Genomic DNA, 25,538 nt, shown 5'->3' with positions numbered 1-25,538 from the left:
CATTAAAATAGAGAAAGAACAAGCAACCATTCAAGATTTTTTAAAAAGCAACTTTTACAAATCAATAAGAAAAGTCTTCCTCGGTGGCTCAGATGGTAAAGAATCTGCCTGCAATGCAAGAGACCTGGGTTCGATCCCTGCATCTGGAAGATCCCCTGGAGAAGGGAATGGAAACCCACTCCAGAATTCTTGCCTGTCAGGTTACATTCCATGGGGTCACAAAGAGTCTTAGCATCTGAGCACACATAGGCACGAGAAAAAGATAACTAGGAGAGAGGCAAGCAATTTGAATGGGCCAAAGATGTTAATCCAAATGGCCAATATACCTCTAAATCAAAAAGGTGCACACTAAAACCACAGTGAGAATCAACAGATTCATCAAAATGGCTACGATTAAAAAGACTGATAATACTAAGTGTTGGTGAAGTAATAAAGCAAAGGGGACTCTCATACATGGCTAATAAGAGAATAAATGCTGCAACCACTTTGAAAAACAATTTAGCATTACTTCTGAATTTGAAAGTACACACACATTATATTCCTACAGTTCCACTCCTATATCTATGCCCAACAGAGATACATACACATGTGTATGCACAAGAATGTCCAGGAAAAAGTTCCCAGGAACCTCAAACCTTAAACAGTCAAAAAGTCTGATAACAGTGGGGTGCATAAATGAATGAGAACATATTCACAAAATAAAGTGAACAATGAAAATGAATGAACTTCAGCAGTATGTAACAACGTGGATTAATGTCGTAAACATAAATGAAGTAAAGTAACCAAATGCAAAGGAAGGCATACTACAAGTTTTTATTTATATGAAATTAAAAAATCAAGTGAAGCTAAACTATAATGTTTAGGGATATAAGCTTAGGAGGTTAAAAACTTTTTAAAATTCAGGAAGTGACTTCCATAAAAGCCAGGATAATGGCTACTCTTATCAAACAGGTACAATGATTGGGATATTGAGGAGACTTCTAGGCTGCCGGTAATATTCTGTTTTGAACTAAAGAGATGTTCACTTAAACAATTAAGCCATATGTTTTTGTTTTTTTTCTTTTTCTGTATTTGAGTTCTCTCTCTCATACACAAACACACACACAATTATAAAAAGAAAAATGAATGATTAAATACATTAAGACACATGTAAATTACAGTGTCTAGTGATGTTGAGCATGAGTTTAACAAAATGAAGTAGAATTATACATAGTGACATTGGAGAGCTTTTGAAGACAATTGTTACCCTTGAGAAAACTAAGCAAATTTCATAATGATGCACACAATGTGATACCTTTATATCAAAACAAAACACCACTATATATTTTTGTATGTGCATTCACACATGCACTTCTGTAGTACATACATGCATATCTAACTACATACACTTCTATAGTACATAGAAATGATCTCAGAAATATTTATATAAATGTAAAAACAGTGGCGACTTCTAGGGAGAGACCTGAGTCCTTGTTGGTGTGTGGATGCTGTAGGTATCACTTGCACAACTAAAAGTAAACAAAAGTGGAAGGGAGGAAGGGAGGGAGGAAGGACCGAGCCCAGAAATTTGGGCCAAGTCACACAGCATTAAAGTGGAGATAGTTTAGAGCAGCTTCACTAGTTGCTTCTTTCTTCAGTTCAGTTCAGTCGCACAGTCATGTCCGACTCCATGTAACCCCATGAACTGCAGCACGCCAGGCCTCCCTGTCCATCACCAACTCCCAGAGCTCGCTCAAATTCATGTAAATTGAGTCGGTGATGCCATCCAACCACCTCATCTTCTGTTGTTCCCTTCTCCTCCTGCCTTCAATCTTTCCCAGCATCAGAGTCTTTTCCAATTAGTCAGTTCTTCACATCAGGTGGCCAAAGTATTGGAGTTTCAACTTCAGCATCAGTGCTTCCAATGAATATTCAGGACTGATTTCCTTTAGGATGGACTGGTTGGATCTCCTTGCAGTCCAACAGACTCTTAAGAGTCTTCTCCAACACCACATTTCAAAAGCCTCAATTCTTCAGAGCTCAGCTTTCTTTATAGTCCAACTCTCACATCCATACATGACTACTGGAAAAACCATAGCCTTGACTAGAAGGACCTTTGTTGGCAAAGTAATGTCTCTACTTTTTAATATACTGTCTATGTTTGTCATAGCTTTCCTTCCAAGGAGCAATCATCTTTTAATTTTGTGACTGCAGTCACTGCAGTGATTTTGGAGTCCAAGAAAAAAAAACCTGCCTGTTTCCACTTTTTCCCCACATATTTACCTTGAAGTGATGGGACTCAATGCCACGATCTTAGTTTTCTGAATGTTGAGTTTTAAGCCAAGTTTTTCACTCTCCTCTTTCACTTTCATCAAGAGGCTATTTAGTTCTTCTTTGCTTTCTGCTATAAGGGTGGTGTCATCTGTATATCTGAGGTTATTGATAATTCTCCTGGCAGTCTTGATTCCAGCTTGTGCTTCTACCAGCCCAGCATTTCTTACGATGTACTCTGCATATAAGTTAAATCATCAGAGTGACAATATACAGCCTTGATGTACTCCTTTTTCTATTTGGAACCAGTCCATTGTTCCATGTCCAGTTCTAACTGTTGCTTCTTGACCTGCATACAGATTTCTCAGGAGGCAGGTAAGGTATGTCTGGTATTCCTATCTCTTGAAGAATTTCCCACAGTTTGTTGTGATCCACACAAAGGCTTCAGCATAGTCAATGAAGCAGAAGTAGAGAAGCAGAAGTAGTAGTAGCTTCTTTCTCACTTCCACGCTTGGGGGTGCCATTAGTCAAGAATTAGTTCATTCATTCATTTAACACGCATATATATTATGGTGTTTCCTGAAGTAAACGTGTTTGTAACTTTCATGTTTCAGTCCAACCACTGAACGGGCAAGTATTTGATGATAGCATGGCACCCTGCCTGGCGTGCTGTGATTCATGGGGTCGCAAAGAGTCGGACACGACTGAGTGACTGAACTGAACTGAACTGCTGATATTCAAAAACTTCACCAGTAACAGGTGACAGGTAGATCATGTTCATAAGAAGTGTGTGCATTTCTGAGTGTTTCAATAGCTCATCTAAGAACTGCACATGTCCTCCTTCACTCAGTTTATCAAAGCTTTAAAAGTTTACAAAGTGCAGTGACGGCAGAGGAGCTTCTAGAACTCTGGAAAACTCTAGGGGAAATGTTCAAATGTGATGGATCCAAATAGACACAGTGACGGGCCTGAAATTCCAAGGAGACAGGAAAGGAACAGCAGTGACACGATCACACTGGAGAGGCAGCTGTGAGCGTCTGCCTGGTGTGATCCACACAGAGCTTGACGCTGGACAAGTGTGCGACTCCCGGGAGCTGCTGGAAACCCAGGCTTGTTCTCACACATCCTATCAGGCACAGACGTGCTTGTCATACCCAGCAGGAAATCTGCTCGACTTGCCTTTATAGTGGGATGTGTCAGTAAAGCACAGGGACACCTAACGAGAACGGCTTCCAAAGACCTGAAGTCAGAAACTTTACCTTGCCATCACAATACCTCCTGTGTGGTCTCCCTGATGACCCTCCCGGTCATGCAAACAATTTCCCATCTGCAGTTGGGTATTCCTGTCAGAGCAAAAATTAGACTACCTCTCTCCCTGGCTTCAAACCCTGCAATAAGGTGACTTTTATGAAATGTCACTGCTGAGTCCATATTTTCTCATTCAGTCCTTCAAGCACCCTGACATTGGAGCTGTTCTTACGATTCCCACCTTACAGATGAGGAAGTTGATATAAATAGCTCAGTTCAGTCGCTCAATTGTGTCCGACTCTTTGAGACCTCATGGGCTGCAGCACACCAGTCTTCCCTGTCCATTACCAACTCCCGGAGTTTACTCAAACTCTTGTCCATCAAGTCGGTGATGCCATCTAACCATCTCATCCTCTGTCATCCCCTTCTTCTCTTGCCTTCAATCGTTCCCAGCATCACAATCTTTTCAAATGAGTCAGTTCTTGGCATCAGGTGGCCAAACTATCGGAGTTTCAACTTCAGCATCAGTCCTTCCAATGAATATTCAGTACTGATTTCCTTTAGGATGGACTGGTTTGATCTCCTTGCAGTCCAAGGGACTCTCAAGAGTCTTCTCCAACACCACAGTTCAAAAGCATCAATTCTTCAGCGCTAAGCTTTCTTTATAGACCAACTCTCACATTCATACATGACTATTGGAAAAACCATAGCCTTGACCAGATGGACCTTTGTTGGCAAAGTAACATCTCTGCTTTTTAATTTGCTGTCTAGGTTGGTCATAACTTTTCTTCCAAAGAGCAAGCGTCTTTTAATTTCATGTCTGCAGTGACCATCTGCAGTGATTTTGGAGCCCCAAAAATAAAGTCTGCCACTGTTTTCCCATCTATTTGTCATGAAGTGATGGGACCAGGTGCCATGATCTTAGTTTCCTGAATTTTGAATTTTAAGCCAACTTTTTCACTCTCCTCTTTCACTTTCATCATGAACCTATTTAGTTCTTCTTCACTTTCTGCCATAAGGATGGTGTCATCTGCATATCTGAGGTTATTGATATTCCTCCCAGTAACCGTGATTCCAGCTTGTACTTCATCCTGTCGAGCATTTCTCATGATGTACTCTGCATATAAGTTAAATAAGCAGGGTGACAATATACTCCTTTCCCTATTTGGAACCAGTCTGTTGTTCCATGCCTGGTTCTAACTGTTACTTTCTGACCTGCATACAGATTTCTCAACAGGCAGGTCAGGTGGTCTGGTATTCCCATCTCTTGAAGAATTTTCCAGTTTGTTTTGATCCACACAGTCAAAGGCTTTGGCATAGTCGATAAAGCAGAAGTAAATGTTTTTCTGGAATTCTCTTGCTTTTTCAATGATCCAACAGATGTTGGCAATTTGATCTCTGGTCCCTCTGCCTTTTCTAAATCCAGGTGGAACATCTGGAAGTTCATGGTTAATGTACTGTTGAAGCCTGGCTTGGAGAATTTTGAGCATTACTTTGCTAGCGTGTGAGATGAGTGCAATTGTGCAGTAGTTTGAGAATTCTTTGGCATTGCCTTTCTTTGGGATTGGAGTGAAAACTGACCTTTACCAGTCTGGTCTTTGTGAATTCTTTAGCTAATTCTGAGTGTCTCTCTGTTGCCTCCACCCCAGTGCTCTATCCCATTATTCTGAGATTTTCTTCATGGCATTTAAAGGACACTTGCTCCTTGGAAGAAAAGCTATGATAAACCTAGACAGTATATTAAAAAGCAGACATCACTTTGCCAACAAAGTTCCATAGAGATATGAGAACTGGACCATAAAGAAGGCTGAGCACCAAAGAATTGATGCTTTTGAACTGTGGTGTTGGAGAAGACTCTTGAGAGTCCCTTGGACTGCAAGGAGATCAAACCAGTCCATCCTAAAGGAAACCAGTCCTGAGTATTCATTGGAAGGACTGATGCTGAAGTTGAAACTCCAATCATTTGGCCACCTGATGTGAAGAACTGACTCATTGGAAAAGACCCTGATGCTGGGGAAAAGAGAAGGCAAGAGGAGAAAGGGACAACAGAGGATGAGATGGTTGGATGGCATCACCAACTCAATGGACATGAGTTTGAGCAAGTTCCAGGAGATGGTGATGGACAGGGAAGCCTGGTGTGCTGAAGTCCATGGGGTCACAAGAGTCAGACACAACTGCATAAGTGAATAGCAAAATGTTCTTATAAGGGCTTTCCAGGTGGTGCTAGTGGTAAAGAGCCCACCTTCAATGCAGGAGACGTAAGAGATGTGGATTCTATCCCTGGGTTGGGAAGATCCCCTGGAGGAGAGCATGGCAACCCACTCTAGTATTCTTGCCTGGAGAATCCCACGGACAGAGGAGCCTTGAGGGCTACAGTTTATGGGATCCCAAAAGAGTCAGAAACAACTTAGTGACTATAAAGCAACAACAGCACATGTTTATACATCACCTTTCCCCAGTAGAATACAAGGAGAGGGACTTGCTAACTTTGCAGTATCCCAAGTGCCAGAATGATGCCTGACAAATGGTGGGCAGTCAAGAAAACTGTTCACTAAGTGCTGAATAGGTGAGCTTAATGCTAGTCCCTCTGGAGCTTATTATGTTACATCCAAAGTGATTAATATAGTTGCTTGCATTTATAATGAATTATGTAAATAAAAGAGTTATCCTTTGAATAACACTGGGGTTAGGGACACTGATGCCCTGCACATCCGAAAAATCTGTGTATAACTTTTGACTCCCCCTCAGCTTAACTACTAGCAGCCTCGTTGACCAGAAGCATTGCTGATAAAATAATTGTCAGTTAATACATATATTGTATGTTGTATGTATACCTACATATATTTTATACATTCATGACATACCTAACTTTTTCTTAATTTTTAAGATCTTTCTTGGCTGGCTACACAGTTTGTGAGTTTTTTTCGAACTGTTGCAAATCTCCCCCAGATATGTAGTATATTTAATGGAAAATAAATCTGTGTATAAGTAGACTACCACAGTTCAACTTTGTGTTGTTCAAGAGTCACCATACATTAAATATGACATTAATTCAACAACAAGAATGAAGTATGTTATCTGTATCTAGTTCATTTACCAAATGCTGACTGTGTACCACACATTGTTGGGTATGGGTGAAAAAAAACCCCATTACTTAAGGAGCTTATAAGTCTGTGTATGTGTGTGTATAGGGTGTGAGTGGGAAAGAGAACACTACGCTGTGTAGTAAGTGCGACTGTAGAGTTAAACACAGATGCTGGTGGCATAGAGGAAGGGCAGGTGAATATGAACAGGATTATAGTGGGGTGTGAGGGAAAGCTTTCACGCAGAGCTGAGAACACCGCTCAGTTAGGAGGACCATAATAATCATCCAAATATGTGGGGAAGCCTGTAAAGGGCACCGACTTACTAAAAGCGAAGAAGTGGTACTTTGGGGGAACCGTCTGGTACAAGGCAGGGATGCACTGAGAGGTTAAGCTGGATATGTGGAAGAGCCATTCACAGATGACTTTGGATTTCGTTGAATTGTATATCACCATGTCTTCTCTATTTCCCACTGTTGGCACAGTGCCTGTCAGATGGTAGGACCTCAGTAAATATTTTTTGAATGAGTGAATGGATTTGGAATGTTACTCCAGAGTATCCAGGAGCCAGTGAGAGTGTCAGTAGGGAGGGGGACCTGATCAGAATGCCATTTGAGAAAGACCACTCTGGAAGCAGAATAAGACTCAAGTCAGTGAGGGGCGATCAGGAGTGAATTTAAGGACCCTGCAGTGAGGTAGATCAGAAGGATGAGATGGATTTGAGAGTCACTTGGCAAGTGATTAGATGATGGGAAGTAAGAAGTAGGGTCAAGGCTAGAAGGGTTGCAAATTTCTGGCTTAAGAACTAGATGTTTGTTAGTGCCACGCATAAGACACAGGACCCAAAGGGGGAGTTACTGGATTCAGCTGGAGTCTTGAATCTGAGTAGCTTTTGGAACATCCTGGTAGAGATGTCAATAATTAGCCAAAATGTGGGCCTGGAGCCCAGGAGAGCGATCTGGGCTGGAAGATCTCTCTGGGCACCAGCAGTGTTGAGGTAGTTCATGGAGCCTGCGAGTGTGGAGACAGCCCGGGGAGGGGGCCCTCCAGGATGGGGTCTGCAGAGGTCCTGGAGGCGTGTGAAAGGACGAAGCAGAGAGGTGCCCACGATGGGCCCAGAGATGTTGGTGGACGGAGAATTACGGTTTGAAGGAACCAAAGTCCAGAGCCAAAGGATTTTGCCTATGAACACAGTTGAAGCATGCAAGAATGACCAATAAGAATGAAAGTTGAAAGGATAAAATCCAGGATGGAGTGTGGCCTGAAGGAATGGACCAAGGCAAGCAGCCTGGCACAAGCAGGTGCTCCCTCTTTACCTGATGCCCTGGGTGAGGTCAGGGCTTCTCTGGTGGCTCAGACGGTTAAGAATCTGCCTGCAATGCAGGAATCCAGGTTTGATCCCTGGGTCGGAAGGATCCCCTGGAGAAGAGAATGGCAACCCACTCCAGTATTCTTGCCTGGGAAACCCCACGAACAGAGGAGCCTGGCAGGGCTACAGTCCATGGGGTCGCAAAGTGTCAGACACGACGGAGCGACTTTTCACGCTGGGTGAGGTGCTAGGTGGGGTGACTTCCAGGAACCATTGGGTTGCGGCGGTTTCTGTCTTTTTGTAACTTTGGATGCCATCTCCCAGGAGAGTAGGGCTTCTTTAAGTGTCGTGACCCTGGGATCGCGGCCTTCACCCATCCTTCTCCCCCGCCCAGCCTCTGCAGCGGAGCACTTGGGCAATTCAGGGCGGTGCAGAAGGTCCGAGTGCACTGTCTGCACATGTGGGCAATTACATGTCTAGACTCATTACTCACATTCTCTGGCACAGATTTCCACATAAATCAGGTGTTTTCACCCATTCCCAGTTCTTCTTCCTGGGTCCTCTGACCTCTTACCCTAGTTCTGGGGAAGTTTGCTTGGAGACTGAGAACTTAGGATGCTTGCTATTTGGGCCTCATTTCCCCCTCAGTTCTGGCTCTCCTCTGAGGGTTCTCCACCCCGCTGTGCCCTCTTTGGGAAAACCATGTGACCTTAAGACCATAAATAGTTCAGGAAATTCTTTCTTGGGATGCTGAGTGAAGGAGGCCTTCCTCAGTGCAGAAAAAAAAAAAACCGATGCCCAAAGATGTTCATCTTCGGATTGGTTTTAAGAATGAAGCATGAAAATAGCACTGAAACATGTATATTACCATATGTGAAATAGATGGCTAGTCCAAGTTCGATGCATGAGACAGTGCGCTCAGGGCCAGTGCACTGGGATGACCCTGAGGGATGGGATGGGGAGGGAAGTTGTAGGGGGGTTCAGGATGTATACCCGTGGCTGATTCTTGTTAATATATGGCAAAAAGCACTACAATATTGTAAAGTAATTAGCCTCCAATTAAAAAAAATAAAAAGAATGAAGCATGAAAATTGGTGAAGGGAAATGGCCAAAAGCAGGGGAATGATTAAGAGGACAATGGCATTTCCTTGGATGGAATATAACACACGGGTATAAAAAAATACTTATTTATTTGGCTTTGGAGGGTCTTAGTTGCAGTATGTGGGATCAAGTTCCCTGCCCAGGGATCACACCCAGGCCCCCTGCATTGGGAATGTGGAGTCTTAGCCACTGGCCACCAGGGAAATCCCGAATGCAACAGTTTTTATAATAGTCACAAAGATAATTAAAGAACCTGAAAATGTTGCTGGTAAGATATTAAGGAAGGGAAGAGAATACAAAATAATGTTTGTAGTGTGATTAAAATTATGTAAATAAAAAATCACAAGAAGTCTAGAAAGGAAACTTTAAAATGTCAACAGTGGCTGGGTTTGGATTGTATGATTATGGGAATTTTTTTTTTTTTTTTACTATTTCCCAGTTTATCTGTAATGAGCTTATATTGATCTTGCAATGGAAAATATGCATAATAAAAATAACTTTAAAAGCCCTGAAGTCTAATTGGAAAGCTATCTTCTCTTCTCAGGCTTTTTAAGAATGGAGCTGTGGTTGACTCCCTCTGTCCTCTGTGACCTGGAGTTTATCTATTGATCTGGGGAAGTTCACGGAAGTAGGTTCGAACCTTCTAGGCAGGGCGTCCCCTGGAGACTAGACTCTCTCCTCGAGGTGGGGCAGGTAGGGCTCTGTCCTGGGGTGTTGGCATTTAGAATGTGCAAAAGCTATTAAACACAGGCTGTGAAGAGCACACCGAGCAGGGAAAGCTACCAGAAAGCTCCTGAGGGCCGTTCCCACACCCTGTCCCTGACGCCTGTCATGAAGTCACACCCCCGTACACTCCTGGGGGTGGAGCACTCAGCCTCCTGGGGCCTGTCTGGAGCCCCTTAGCACCCCGCCCTGGCTCACCCATAGTGCACTCCCAGGCCATCCACACAGAGCAAAGTCAGAAAGAGAAAGACAAACCACATATGGAGGCATATATGTGCAATCTAGAAAAATGATGCAGAGATGCCTATTTACAGGGCCGGAATAGAGCCGCAGACAGAATGAATTTGAGGACATAGTTGGGGGTGGGGATGGAAGGGTGGGATGTACTGGGAGATTAAGATTACACTAGCATGTGGGCCTTCCTGGTGGCTCAGAGGTTAAAGCGTCTGCCTCCAATGTGGGAGACCCGGGTTAGATCCCTGGGTCGGGAAGATCCCCTGGAGAAGGAGATGGTAACCCACTCCAGTATTCTTGCCTGGAGAATCCCATGGACAGAGAAGCCTGGTAGGCTACAGTCCACGGTCGTACATGACTGAGCGACTGAACGGAACGGAGCATGTGTAAAACTGCTGTAGTGGGAAGAGCATGACACAGGGAGCTCAGCTTAGTGCTCTGTGATGTCCTAGAGGGGTGGGATGGCAGGGAGTGGGGGGGAAGGAGGGGATATAGATATACATATAGTTGATCCACTTCGTTGTACAGCAGAAACGAATGCAATGTTGTACAGCAATTATCCTCCAATTAAAAAAGGCAGGGGGATGGTATCACAGGAGACTCCGAAGCGACAAGCCAGCAGACAGCTGGCCCAGGAGCAGCAGCAGGGTGCGAGGCCAGTTTCTGGTGCCGGGAGGTGTGCGGATGGAAGGGGCTGGGGAACTGGGTGGAGCAGTAAAGCTGGGCTGGACTGCAGGAACTGGGCAGCCAACCGGCCTTAGAGCTGACTCTCTGCCGGACGAATTATGGGGGGCATGAAACACCAAAGGAAATGACAGCCCACTCCAGGACTCTTGTCTGGATAATCCCATGGACAGATCAGAATGGCACAGTCCGTGGGATCGCAAAGAGTCTGACACGACTTCAGTGACTGAGCACGCGTGTACGCACTCTGGGGGCTGGATTATTAGGGACATGGAACACCCACGGGGTCGCCTCATTGTTTTACACAGCTGTAGGCCCAAGAGAGGAGAATGCCCCCCTTCTCCACACGACACTAAGACGGGGAGGCTGCCTTTGTCTGAAGACTGAGCTGTCTTGGAATTCCTCCTTCTGCTGCTGCTGCTGCTGCTAAGTCGCTTCAGCCGTGTCCGACTCTGTGCGACCCCATAGACAGCAGCCCACCAGGCTCCCCCGTCCCTGGGATCCTCCAGGCAAGAACACTGGAGTGGGTTGCCATTTCCTTCTCCAATGCGTGAAAGTGAAAAGTGAAAGTGAAGTTGCTCAGTCCTGTCAGACTCTTTGTGACCCCATGGATTGCAGCCTACCAGGCTCCTCTGTCCATGGGATTTTCCAGGCAAGAGTACTGGAGTGGAATACTCTTAATTTAGGCCCCCTGAAGGGACCCCTTAGCTTCCCTTGTGGCTCAGCTGGTAAAGAATCCGCCTGCAATCTGGGAGACCTGGGTTTGATCCCTGGGTTGGGAAGATCCCCTGGAGAAAGGAACACCTACCCACTCTTGTATTCTGGCCTGGAGAACTCCATGGACTGTATAGTCCATGGTTTCGCAAACAGTCGGACACGACTGAGCGTGTCATGGGACTCCTTAGGCGGAGGGGGCCTGGGGGTAGAAATGGCCATGATCTATGTCCCAAATGGAACCCGTAGCCTCACGTTTGATGCTTTTCTTCTTCCTCTCATCTCCATTCCCGGGAGCTTCATTGAGCCCAAGTCTTGGGAACCTCCCATCCTGGGACTCACAGGTTGACACCCACAGCCTTCCCCTAGACAAAATGCGAGAAACCCTGCCTTGTGCTGCCAACAGATACTTACTGGAGGCCCTCTGTGTGTTGGGCATTCTACAGGAGCCAGGACCAGCAGCAGTTAGACTAAGCCCCTGCCCCGGGGAGCCTGCATCCTTCTGACGTCCCAGCGGCACCGCAAAACCATTATGTTCTGTAGGCTGATGCTGATGGAGCCAGGCACTGTCTCAGAGGCTTCACATATGTACACAGATTTCATCTTCACAACAGTACCTTCCTCGTTGTCAGAGAAGAAACCTGAGAAAGGGGCTAAGGGGCTTACCTGGATGTGCAGTTAGTGGGCACAGAACTGGATTGGAACCTGGACAACCTGATTCTGTACACTACCAAACTTCCTGTTTTTTTGCCTTATTTAAGAAATTGTGATTTCTCTCTCATGTCATCTCCCTAAATGTCACCAGTATCCATCCAATGAGAGAATCAGAGCCCAGAAGTCCCTGTTGACACCTTCTTCTACCTCACCCTCCACGTCCACTCAATCAATAAGCCTTGCTGATTTTACCTTTTATGTTTTTCTTCAGGAGGCAGAAAGGTGTGTGGTTTTGGTCGCCATTGGGCCCAGCCCCCCAGCATGTATACTGACCACTCCATCCGAGTCCATCAGTGAACTCCACACTAGTGCTTGGCCTGGGGTTTTGCTACCTTTGGATGCATCCCTTTGCTCTAGATGGAGAATGAACATCCCAGGGGCAAATCATGGATGAGATCGAGTCCCTCGCCAGGCTTGGTAGGTGAGAGCCAAACCAGAGAATCTGATTTAGATTGATATGTAGGTAGATAGGTTAATTAGTGAATGCAATAATTCTAGTGTTTGTGACGGGGAGTAAATTCATGCAATATCCTTCTGTTTTCTTGTCTGTCTTTTTGATCAGAATACACAGCAAACAGCTATGAAACACTTCCTACATGGCAGGCAGGTTTCCCCATGCTTTCCACGTGCTACCATATAATCCTCACCTCTGTCCTTTGCCTTGGGCCTGATTGTGTTATAGATGGGGAAACTGAGACCCAGAAAATCCACCCACTTGCCCAAGGCCACACAGTCATGAAGTGGTGGGACCATGAGTTTGGATCCAGAAAGTCTAGCTTTGGCTCAGTACCCTTTACAGGCAAGTTCCACTGTCCCCAAACCGCCGAGGACTGCTCTTTCCTGAGGACCAAGTATTTGAACTTCATGGCCACACTCCCTTGGATTCAAGGTGGAGGTATCTCCCAAGGTGGATCTCAAGTGAGTTTCCTTCTTCAGACCAAAGATGATGGTCAATGTCAGCAGTCACATGAACTCAGCACATGTGCCCTCAGGGAAGTCAGGCTATGGGACAGCCACCTTCCACAGTGGGAGTTGGGGCTGGGTGGAAAAGCAGAGAGACAAGATGGGGTGGGGGAGGGGGGAGACAGCGTCAGATACTTCTAGAGCAGTGCAGATATATGTAGTCCCAGAAACACCAAGACTGTCACATCAAGATCCTTAGGAGCCTCAGCTTCACGTTCTGTTTCTGGATTCCAGGATATACTCTGGAATCCTTTAGTAAATTCCTGGGTTTTGCTTCTTCATTGTAATAATTATAAAATGATGGTCAATGAGACAGGCAAAGACATAAAAAGAATGTCAGCATTCGATTAACTCTCATTTTACAGATAAGTGATGAACTGCAATGTGTTGTGTGTGGGTGTGAGTCTGCATATATTTATAGGGTATGTCTACTCATATCAGGGGACAAAAAGTTGAAAGAGGCTTCAATTAAAATAGTGTAAAGGAGAAACTTGAAAGCCACCTGGAGAGCACATGATGTAGTGTTAATGAAAACAAAATTGTAGGTGAAAGGCGTAGGCAAGAAAATTCCTTTTGACCCAGCAGATAGATTCCAACTCTAATATCTCAACCCTGGTTTTCACAGCTGCTCGGGAAGAATCATTCTAGAATTACCATGCTCCCACATCCACTACCAGTCTTCACGTCTCTACCAAGAACTTGAATCTGTAACTACTTCAAGGTCCTGAATTTTTCAACTAGACTCAGTTGGCCTGAGATAGCAAATATCCTCTTCTTGGTTGTTGGGTTAGTGATTTTGTAACATCTGGAAAATGTGGAGATCAGAATAGAAAATGAACTAATCAAGACCAGAGTACTGCTGTATTTTATCTGTTTTAGCATCTTGGAAATTGGATTGTATTCTACAGTCAATGATATCATATAATAATAAATGGTCCTATTTCTTCTTTCTTAATGATATTAAGAGTTCCAGGATATTAAACTCCAGGAGTTGGTGATGGACAGGTAAGCCTGGCGTGCTGCAGTCCATGGGGTCACAAAGAGTTGGACACAACTGAGCGACTGAACTGAACTGAATGATATTAAAATAATGTTGCATCTTACAATTGAAGATATCTTAGATCCTATGAAATATTGTTGACCTTTTAACAATATGGATTCAAACTACACAGGTTCACTTATATGTGGATTTTTTTCAGTAAATACACTGGAAGATTTTTTCTTGATATTTGCAACAATTTGAAAAATTTACATAACTTTTTTGTAGATTACATAACCAAAAGAAAAAAAAAGACAGAAAGGAAAAGGCAAGTCATGAATGTACAAAATACATAGATGCTAGTCCATTTGATCATTTATTACCATAAAATATGCAAAAATCTATTATAAAGAGTTAAATTTTATCAAAGCATGTATACCAACACTTACAGACCACACATGGTACCATTTGCTGCAAGAGAAATGTAACCAAATGTAAAGATACAGTAATAAATCATAATTGCATAAAATGAACTGCAGTACGTACTGTGCCACTGTAACAATTTCACAGCCACCTTCTGTTGTATGGCAGTGCACTCACGGTGTGATAGCTGGTTAAAACACCATGTGATGCTACCATCTCCAAGTGAGCAGTTCCTCTCCCCAATATATTGCATTTCAAAGTAAAAAGTGACCATGGTTCTGGCTCACTTTTTACTGGGTTTAGTGCAATACTATAAACCTTGAATAACACACTGGGACCCATACAAAGTGCCACTGGTGATGCTGGAAGTGCTCCCAAGAAGCAGAGGAAAGCCATGACATTACAAGAAAAGATTGACTTGCTTGACATGTGCCATGGAGATAGCAGTGGCTCACCATTTCAAGATAAATGAATGCAATGTAAGGACTCTGGTTAAAAAAAAAATAAGTTACATCAGTACGTGTGAAAACCTTGAGGTTTATGGTATCTTTTTATCTGGTATTGAAAATGCAGCTGTTGTGGGAATGCAGGATTAGCATTCCTATGGACTCTAACATAGTTTGAGAAAAGGCATAGTCATTATGCTGCTACTGCTGAGTCACTTATGTCGTGTCCGACTCTGTGTGACCCCATAGACGGAAGCCCACCAGGCTCCCCTGTCCCTGGGATTCTCCAGGCAAGAACACTGGAGTGGGTTGCCATTTCCTTCTCCAATAGTCATTATATGACACCTAAAAGCAAAAGAAAGGTGAAAGATCTAAAACAGGAGGATTTAATGCCAGCAAAGGATGGTTTGATAATTTCAGAAAGAGACTTCACTCAAAAAAGGTCAAGATAACAGGAGAAGCAACTTCTGCTGACCAAGAGGCAGATGACTTCCCAGACATCATTGAGGAGAAAGAAACCTGCCTGAGAAGGTCTTAAATGCAGATGAAAATGCCCTATTCTGGGATAAAATGCCACAAAGAACATTTATTAGTAAAGAAGAGAAGTGAGCACCATGATTTAAGGTAGGAAGTGATAGACTAACCAACTCTAGTGTTTTGTGCAAATGCAGTTGGGTTTCTGATCAGGACTGCTGGTTGTACAAAAAAACTTGAACAACCACCCTTTTTTCTGGAATTGGTTCCATCAACGTGTTATCCCTAGAGTTAGGAAGTTACCTTGCCAGTAAGGGACTGCGTTTTAAAATTCTTTTGTTATTGGATAATGCTCCTGGCCACCCAGAACCCCATGAATACACCATGAAGGTGCTAAATTGGTCTATTTGCCACGAAACACTTCAGTCGTGTCCAACTCTGTGTGATCCCATAGATGGCAGCCCACCAGGCTCCCCTGTCCCTGGGATTCTCCAGGCAAGAACACTGGAATGGGTTGCCATTTCCTTCTCCAATGCATGCAAGTGAAAAGTGAAAGTGAAGTCTCTCAGTCGTGTCCGACTCTTAGCGACCCCATGGACTGCAGCCCACCAGACTCCTCCGTCCATGGGATTTTCCAGGCAAGAGTACTTGGCCACCAAACACAGTATTTCTAATTCAGCCTCTAGATCATAAGAACCTTGAAGGATCATTATATCCAGTACTCTGTGGAAGGGATTGTCAATGCTATAGAAGAGACCCCCAACAGAAAGATCATCATGAACGTCTGAAAGGATTACATCATTGAAGATGGCATTGTTTTTGTATTGAAAGCTGCGACAGCCGTCAAGCCTGAAACAATGAATTCCTGCTGGAGAAAACTGTGTCCAGATGATGTGCATGACTTCACAAGACTTATGAGAGAGCCAATCAAGGAAATCATGAAAGAGATTGTGGATATGGAAAATTAAAAAAAAAATGTTGGGATGAAGGGTTCCAAGATATGGGTCTTGGAGAAATTTAAGTGCTAATAGGCACCACACCAGAGGAATGAACAGAAGATGACTTGATGGATATGATGAAGAAGAAGACAGAAAAGACGGTGCCAGAAAACATGTTGACGTCAGACAATCTGGTAGAAGAGTAGAAGAGTTCTAATTATTCAAGGCTGCTTTTGACTTCTCTTACAACGTGTATCCTCTTATGATATGGACAAAACTAAAACAAACGGTGGGAGAATGATCGGGACCAGGTAGAAACACTTTTAGAGAAATGGAAAAGCAAAGAATTCAGACAGAACTTAGGATGTATTTCCAGAAAGTTACACCAAGTGTGTCTGCACTTCCTTGCTCCCCTCCCCACTTCTCCACCTCTTCTGCCTCTGCTACCTCTTCCTCCTCTTCTTTTTGGCCTCTTGAACATGAAGACAACAAGGACAAAGGCCTTTATGATGATCCACTTCCACTTAATGTACAGTAAACAATCATCATGTCATACAGTTCATGAAAGTATCTTTTGTGTAAATGTGAGTGTCTTTGTAAGAAAATCTAATAACTGTGCATCAAAAACTGTGTGAAACACTTTCATGCCATCATCATGACCTACGTATTCCTCATGCAGAACATCACAGACAAGACTGCTATAGAAGTGGATATCCTTTCCTTACGTGGACATAGGGTGAGTGATAGTGAACATCAAATTAGTAATATATTAGTTTTCTTACTGTTTTACCACTTTACTTTCAAAAGAATTACATTATCTTACAGTACACCCCTCTCCTTTGTAACTGGAGAAATTGTGTATCAACCTATCTTCACATGTTAGTGTTTTTTAAAGAATGTAATGATGTTTCCAATACTGGATTATGACTGTGACTGCAATGCTGTATGACATAAATGTTTTAGAACAATTCGTTCGTTTATGTATGTGAAAGTTATTCAGTTGTGTCCAACTCTTTGCGACTCCATGGACTATACAGTCCATGGAATTCTCCAGGCCAGAATAGTGGAGTGGGTAGCCTATCCCTTCCTCAGCGGATCTTCCTGACCCAGGAATCAAACCAGGGTCTCCTGCACTGCAAGCAGATTGTTTACCAACTGAGCTATCAGGGAAGCCGTTCATTTGTGAATAGACTAGGCTATCAGGGAAGGGGCTTCCTAGAGTACAATAGCTGAAAGATGATAGAAGTTTACTTCATGCTCCTGTAACAGTCAGGTGGTGTGTGGTCCAGAGCCGTGGACCTAGCAACTTTGCTATGTGAGGTCTCAAGGAAATCGGGTCCTTCTCTACTCTGGCTCTGCCATGGCCTGAGGGGTTATCTTTATCAACCTGGATAATGTTGGCACACCACCACATCCAAGGGAAGTGGGGAAGAAGTGAGTCCAGGCAAGCACGGTGAAGGGGCATACATCTGCTCATGTCTCATTGGTCACATGGTCACACTAACTGCAAAACGCACCCTACTGCTGGGTGGACATGTGTCCAGCTGAAACCCAGGGGTTTCAGCTAAAGGAAGAAATGGGAGAATTAACAATAGAAAATATTTGGCAGTCATCCACCATGAGTCTTAAGAAACTTCACTCAGTAGATTAAATTATTAAATTTCAGTAATTGCTTAAAGAAGATTTCACTTGTCAGTTTTATGTTTGCCATGGCAGATGTTTGAAGTGTTTTGAGAGACAGATATATTGTAATTTTAAAAGCACTTAAAATGTTTCACAAAATTAAATCATAAGTTTATAAATAGGGTTGATTATTTAGGAGAACCTAACAGAAGCAGAAGATATTAAGAAGTGGCAAGAATACACAGAAGAACTGTACAGAAAAGATCTTCACGACCCAGATAATCATGATGGCGTGATCACTCACCTAGAGCCAGACATCCTGGAATGAAATGAAGTGAAATGAGGTCAAGTGGGCCTTAGGAAGCATCGCTATGAACAAAACTAGTGGAGGTGATGGAATTCCAGTTGAGCTATTTCAAATCCTGAAAGATGATGCTGTGAAAGTGCTGCACTCAGTATGTCCGCAAATTTGGAAAACTCAGCAGTGGCTACAAGACTGGAAAAGGTCAGTTTTCATTCCAATCCAAAAGAAAGGCAATGATAAAGAATGCTCAAAACCACACAATTGCACTCATCTCACATGCTAGTAAAGTCATGCTCAAAATTCTCCAAGCCAGACTTCAGCAATATGTGAACCGTGAACTCCCAGATGTTCAAGCAGGTTTTAGAAAAGGCAGAGGCACCAGAGATCAAATTGCCAACATCCGCTGGATCATGGAGAAAGCAAGAGAGTTCCAGAAAACCATCTATTTCTGCTTCATTGACTATGCCAAAGCCTTTGACTGTGTGGATCACAATATATTGTGGAAAATTCTGAAAGAGATGGGAATACCAGACCACCTGACCTGCCTCTTGAGAAACCTGTATGCAGGTCAGGAAGCAACAGTCAGAACTGGACATGGAACAACAGACTGGTTCCAAATAGGAAAAGGAGTACGTCAAGGCTGTATATTGTCACCTTGCTTATTTAACTTATATACAGAGTACATCATGAGGAACGCTGGGCTGGAGGAAGCACAAGCTGGAATCAAGATTGCCGGGAGAAATATCAATAACCTCATATGTGCAGATGACACTACCCTTATGGCAGAAAGTGAAGAGGAACTCAAAAGCCTCTTGATGACAGTGAAAGAGGAGAGTGAAAAGGTTGGCTTGAAGCTCAACATTCAGAAAACAAAGATCATGGCATCTGGTCCCATCACTTCACGGGAAATCAATGGAAAAACAGTGGAAACAGTGTCAGACTTTATTTTTTTGGGCTCCAAAATCACTGCAGATGCTGATTGCAGCCATGAAATTAAAAGACGCTTACTCTTTGGAAGGAAAGTTATGACCAACCTAGATAGCATATTAAAAAGCAGAGACATTACTTTGCCAACAAAGGTCCGTCTAGTCAAGGCTATGGTTTTCCCCGTGGTCATGTATGGATGTGAGAGTTGGACGGTGAAGAAAGCTGATCACTGAAGAATTGATGCTTTTGAACTGTGGTGCTGGAGAAGACTCTTGAGAGTCCCTTGGACTGCAAGGCGATCCAACCAGTCCATTCTAAAGGAGATCAATCCTGGGTGTTCATTGGAAGGACTGATGCTAAAGCTGAAACTTTGGCCACCCTATGCGACGAGTTGACTCACTGGAAAAGACTCTGATGCTGGGAAAGGTTGGGGTGGGAGGAGACAGGGACGACAGAGAATGAGATGGCTGGATGGCATCACCGACTCTGTGGACATGAGTTTGAGTGAACTCTGGGAGCTGGTGATGGACAGGGAGGCCTGGCGTGCTGTGATTCATGGGGTCGTGGAGAGTCGGATACAACTGAGCAACTGAACTGAACTGAACTTTGTTTTTGGTTTGTAATTCTTTTTCTAGTTTCTTTAGTTGTAAGGTTAAATTCGGAGAAGGCAATGGCAAGCCACTCCAGTACTCTTGCCTAGAAAATCTCATGTACAGAGTAGACTGGTGGGCTACAGTCCATGGGGTCGCTACTAGTCGGACACGACTGAGTGACTTCACATTCACTTCTCACTTTCACACATTGGAGAAGGTAATGGCAACCCACTCTGGCGTTCTTGCCTGGAGAATCCCAGGGATGGCGGAGCCTGGTGGGCTGCCGTCTATGGGGTCGCACAGAGTCGGACACGACTGAAGTGACTTAGCAGTAGCAGCAGCAAGGTTAAATTATTATGAGATTTTTATTGTTTCTCAAGTAGGCTTAAAGAGATGGGAATACCAGACCACCTGACCTGCCTCCTGAAAAATCTGTATGCCGGTCAAGAAGCAACAGTTAGAACTGGACATGGAACAACAGACTGGTTCCGAATCGGGAAAGGAGTATGTCAAAGCTGTATATTGTCACCCTGCTTATTTAACTTATATGCAGAGTACATCATGAGAAACACTGGGCTGGAGGAAGCACAAGCTCGAATCAAGATTGCCAGGAGAATCAATATCAATAACCTGAGATACACAGGTGACACCACCCTTCGGCAGAAAGCGAAGAAGAACTAAAGAGCCTCTTGATGAAAGTGAAAGAGAAGAGCGAAAAAGTTGGCTTAAAACTCAACATTCAAAAAAACAAAGATCATGGCATCTGGTCCCATCACTTCATGGCAAATAGATGGGGAAACAAAGGAAATAGTGACAGATTATTTTGGGGGCTCCAAAATCACTGCAGATGGTGATTGCAGCCATGAAATTAAAAGACGCTTGCTTCTTGGGAGAAAAGTTATGACCAACCTAGACAGCATATTAAAAAGCAGAGACATTACTTTGTCAACAAAGGTCTGTCTAGTCAAAGCTATGGTTTTTCCAGTGGTCATGTATGGATGTGAGCATTGGACCATAAAGAAAGCTGAGCACCAAAGAATTGATGTTTTTGAACTGTGGTGTTGGAGAAGACTCTTGAGAGTCCTTTGGACTGCAAGGAGATCCAGTCCATCCTAAGGGAGATCAGTCCTGGGTGTTCATTGGAAGGACTGATGCTGAAGCTGAAACTCCAATATTTTGGCCACCTGATGTGAAGAACTGACTCATTGGGAAAGACCCTGATGCTGGGAAAGATTGAAGGTGGGAAGAGAAGGGGTCGACAGAGGATGAGATGGTTGGATGGCATCACCGACTCAATGGACATAAGTTTGAGTAAACTCTGGGAGTTGGTGGTGGACAGGGAGGCCTGGCGTGCTGCAGTCCATGGGGTTGGAAAGAGTCAGATGTGACTGAGGACTGAACTGAACTGAGGTAGGCTTGTATTGCTCTATATTTCCCTCTTAGAGTCACTTTTACTGTGTTCCCTAGATTTTGGATCCTTGTATTTTCATGTTCACTTCTTTCCAGGTAGTTTGAACTTCTTCTTTGGTTTCTTTAGTGAAACATTGCTTGTGCTAAAAATGTAGCACATTTTTAGCCTCCAATTGTTTGTGTTTTCTGCAGGCTTTTTTTTTTTTTTCTATAGTTGATTTCTAGTCTCACAGTGTTGTGTTTGGAAAAGATGCTTGATACGATTTCAATTTTTTAAAAAATTACTGAGAGTTGTTTTGTGACTTAGCATGTGATCTATCCTGGAGAATGTTCCCAGGAACACTTGAAAAGAATGTGTATTCTTCTGTGAAATGCTCGCCCTCTCTATATATATGTAGTCCATCAGGTCTAACTTGAGGGAGGAGGCTGTGTGCTGGGTCTTCATTGCAATGCATGGGCTTCTCATTGTGGTGGCTTCTTTTGCTGTGGAGCACGAGCCCTAGAGCACACAGACTTGGGTAGTTTTTGCAACCTGCAGGCTCTGGAGAGCAGGCTCAGTAACTGTGGCATATGAGCTTTGTTGGTTCACGGTATGTGGTATCTTCCTGAATCAGGGATTGAACCTGACTCCCCTGACTAGCAGGAGGATTCTTAGCCACTGGACCACTGAGGAAGTCCTAATGTGTTGTTTAAAACCAGTGTTTCCTTATTAATTTTTCTGTCTGGATGATCTGTCACATCGATGTCACAGTGATGTAAGCAGGGTGTTCAAGTTCTATTACTATTACTGTAATAACTATTGACTATTACTGTCAATTTCTCTCTGCTGATATGCTTTGTGTATTTAGGTGCTCCTATGTTGGGTAAACATATATTTACAATTGTTATATCTTCTTCTTGGGTTGGTCCCTTTATCATTATATAGTATCTTTCTTTGTCTTTTGTCACAGTCTTTGTTTTAAAATGTATTTTGCTTGATATAAGTATTATTACTCCAGCTTTCTTTGAACTTCCATTAGTGAAGAATACCTCATGCCTGTTAGAATGGCAATTATCAAAAAAACAAGAAACAAGTGCTGGAGACGATTTGCAGTAAGGCAGATCCTCATGCACTGTTGGTGGGAATGTAAATTGATGCATCCATTATGGAAAACAGTATGGAGACCACCCCAAAATTAAAAATAGAACTAACATGTGATCAAGCAGTTCCACTCCTGGGTATTCATCTGAAGAAAACAAAAACACTAAAGGTATATGCACCCCTATGTTCATTGTAGCATTATTTACAGTAGCCAAGTTGTGGAAGCGACCAGATGCTCATGAATAGATGAATGGATAAAGAAGATATGGTGTGTGGGGTATGTGTGTGAAATATTACTCAGCCATGAAAAAGAATGAAATCCTGTCCTTTGTGACAGTGTGGATGGACCTACAGAATATTATACCCAGTGAGATGAATCAGGCAGAGAAAGACAAATACTACACAATTTCACTGATATGGAGAATCTGAAAAAACAAACCAAATGAACAGACAGAACAAAATAGAAACAGTGTTATAGAGAATAAACAGATGGTTGCCAGAGGGGAGGGAGTGAGGGAGGAAAGAAATAAGAGAGGGAAATTAAGAGGTACAAACTTCCATTTGTGAAATAAATGAGTCACAGATATAAAATGTACAATGTGGAGAATAATTATAATATCTTTGTAAATATGTAATATTTTTATATGCTGACAGATCATAACTAGGCTTATGGTGATCTCTTTGAGATAGATAGAAATATCAACTCATTATGCTGTATAACAGGGAATAACATAGTTTTGTAGGTCAATTACACCTCAGAAACAAACAAAGAAGCTCATAGACAAAAATACTAGATTTGTGGTTACCAGGGGTGGCTGCTGGGGGGAGTTGAATTGGATGAAGGTAGCCAAAAGGCAGAAACTTCCAGTTATAAGATAAATAAGTACTAGGCATGCTCATTTGCTAAGTCATGTCCAACTCTTTGAGATTCTGTGGACTGCAGTCCTCCAGGGTCCTCTGCCCATGGGATTTCCCAGGCAAGAATACTGGAATGGGTTGCCATTTCCTTCTCCAAAGTACAAGGAATCTAAGATAAATAAGTGCCAGGAATCTAAAACATCCAACAACTTGAATATTAACTAAAACAAGTAGGTATAGGTGACTCTCTGCGTGTATTTATTCTATTCTTGGCTGTACTGGGGTCTTCGTCACTGTAGGTGGGCTTCCCCAGTTGCGGCAAGAGGGGGCTCCTCTCTAGCTGTGATGTATGGGCTTCTTGTGGTGGTGGCCTCCTTGCTGCAGAGCACAGGTCTAGGGTGCTCAGGCTCCAGGAGCTGAGGCTCATGGGCTCAGTGATTGTGGCTCACGGGCCCTAGAACAGGCTCAATAGTTGCGGCGCACAGGGTTACTTGCTCTGTGGCACGTGGGAACCTCCCAGATCAGGGCTTGAACCCATGTCTCCTGCACCGGCAGGCAGATGCTTGACCACTGAGCGACCAGGGAAGCCTGATCCTTGGCACGTAAAAGCCTTCATCAGATATTAAAAAAATCTTGAGTGCCATGTTTATGAACCTTTCAATAGGTTCTGTTATTGACAACCAAGAATGTCTTGAGGGAGATTTGGTTTCTTCCCTAACCCCACTACATCATGTTTCCAGTTTGTCTCAGTGTCATAGATCTCACGGTTGTATTTCTAAATTTCATTTTGCTTATGATAACCCTCCACATACACATGGGTGGACAAGATGCCTATTGGGATGCTTATCTAGGCTTCTCTTGGCTGCATACTGATACTGTTTTTCCCCACTCCAAATCCCCAGATCTACAGAGTTCAGAGGTATCTTAGCTGTCATAATGATATGATTTGGTCCACCTTGGTCCAAGGTGACCACTAACCTAAGCAAGGTTAATAAGAGTGCCAGTTGAAAGAGAGCCTCAGACTCTCTCTAGGTGGCTAGAAGGATCATATGTAGATGAAGGAACTGGGACTAGCTCTCGTCTACTCTTGGAGACTGGAGAGCAGAGGCAGAGGGTCCTTTTAGAGACAGAAGAACCAAGCTCATGGCAGAGAAACTGAAACAAAGATAGATGGGGTGCATTTGGGTTCTGGTCTGTTCCTGAAGCCCAGTCAGTGCACATAGCCTTGAGTCTTGGGAGACATCTGGTACACTAATAATAATTCATCTCTCCCTTCTGAACAGAACAGAGTCAGTTTCTATTATTTGTAACCAAAAAATGCTATCTCATATACCTGAAAAGATATTAAACTCTTCATACGAAGCAAACTCAAGGGTTTTATTTTAAAAAGAAATAGCTACTTGGTTGTCTCAATGAGAGAAACTTACCGGTGTGGATCTGACCTTTGGTTTATAAGTACTGGTCCAAGGTGTGTCCTCTGAGAAGTTCACAAAATTGAATTTACCTAAAGCTCATCTATTAGAGTAACTCTGGCCTGATAATTCTTGCAAAATACCCGACGCTGAGTATAAGAAAGTTACAGTCAATTAACCACTTGTGACTTCGGACAGTTCAGTTTAGTTCAGTGACTCAGTCATGTCCAACTCTTTGCAACCCCATGGACTGCAGCACGCCAGGCCTCCCTGTCCATCACCAACTCCTGGAGCTTGCTCAAGCTCATGCCCATTGAGTTGGTGATGCCATCCAACCGTCTCATCCTCTGTTGTCCCCTTCTCCTCCTGCCTTCAATCTTTCCCAGAATCAAGGTCTTTTCCAATGAGTCAGTTCTTCACTTGCAAAATACCCAGAAGTGGTGTAAGAAAGTTACAGTCAATTAACCACTTGTGACTTGTATGGCATCTCATTATACTTAGTCTACTGGGAGATCCCCAAATTGCATTATATAGTCTGTAGTTAAAACTGTTAGTTCACCATTCTCTCCCAGCAAAAACTACATTTCCCAGCCCCTCTTGAAGGCAAGGCAAGGCCATAAGACTAAGTTCTGACCCATAAAAAACGAGTGGATATGATAGGTGTAACTTTCAGAACATTCCTTAAAGGAATGTCCTTTTCTTCTTTTTCCCTTCCTTCTCCTGGAATTTGAACGTGGTTCTGGCAGCAGGTCCAGCCATGCTGGAACTCAAGATGAAAGTCACGTATTGTAAATAGAGATAAAAAATCTAGAAAGAGCTAGGGTCCCCAGACTTACTTCCATTTAGACCTTTCCATGGAGAGAAATAAACAATTTTCTTTAAGTCCCTATTATTTTGACTTATGTTTCAGTAGCTGAGCCAGTCCTTTAACTATATATAACACAGTCTTTACATAGTTTTCTACAAAAGGAAGTGCAGCCAAAAGTAAAACTTTAAATTCGTGAAACACTCGCTCAACAAAGATTTATTGAGTCACAAAGGTCTGAA

This window comes from Moschus berezovskii, chromosome 1, assembly GCF_049115385.1.
Source record: "Moschus berezovskii isolate FMDL1 chromosome 1, NW_MosBer_1.0, whole genome shotgun sequence".
Lineage (NCBI taxonomy): Eukaryota > Metazoa > Chordata > Mammalia > Artiodactyla > Moschidae > Moschus > Moschus berezovskii.
The sequence above is the reverse complement of the archived record's forward strand: the minus strand, read 5'-3'. Positions refer to the sequence as shown.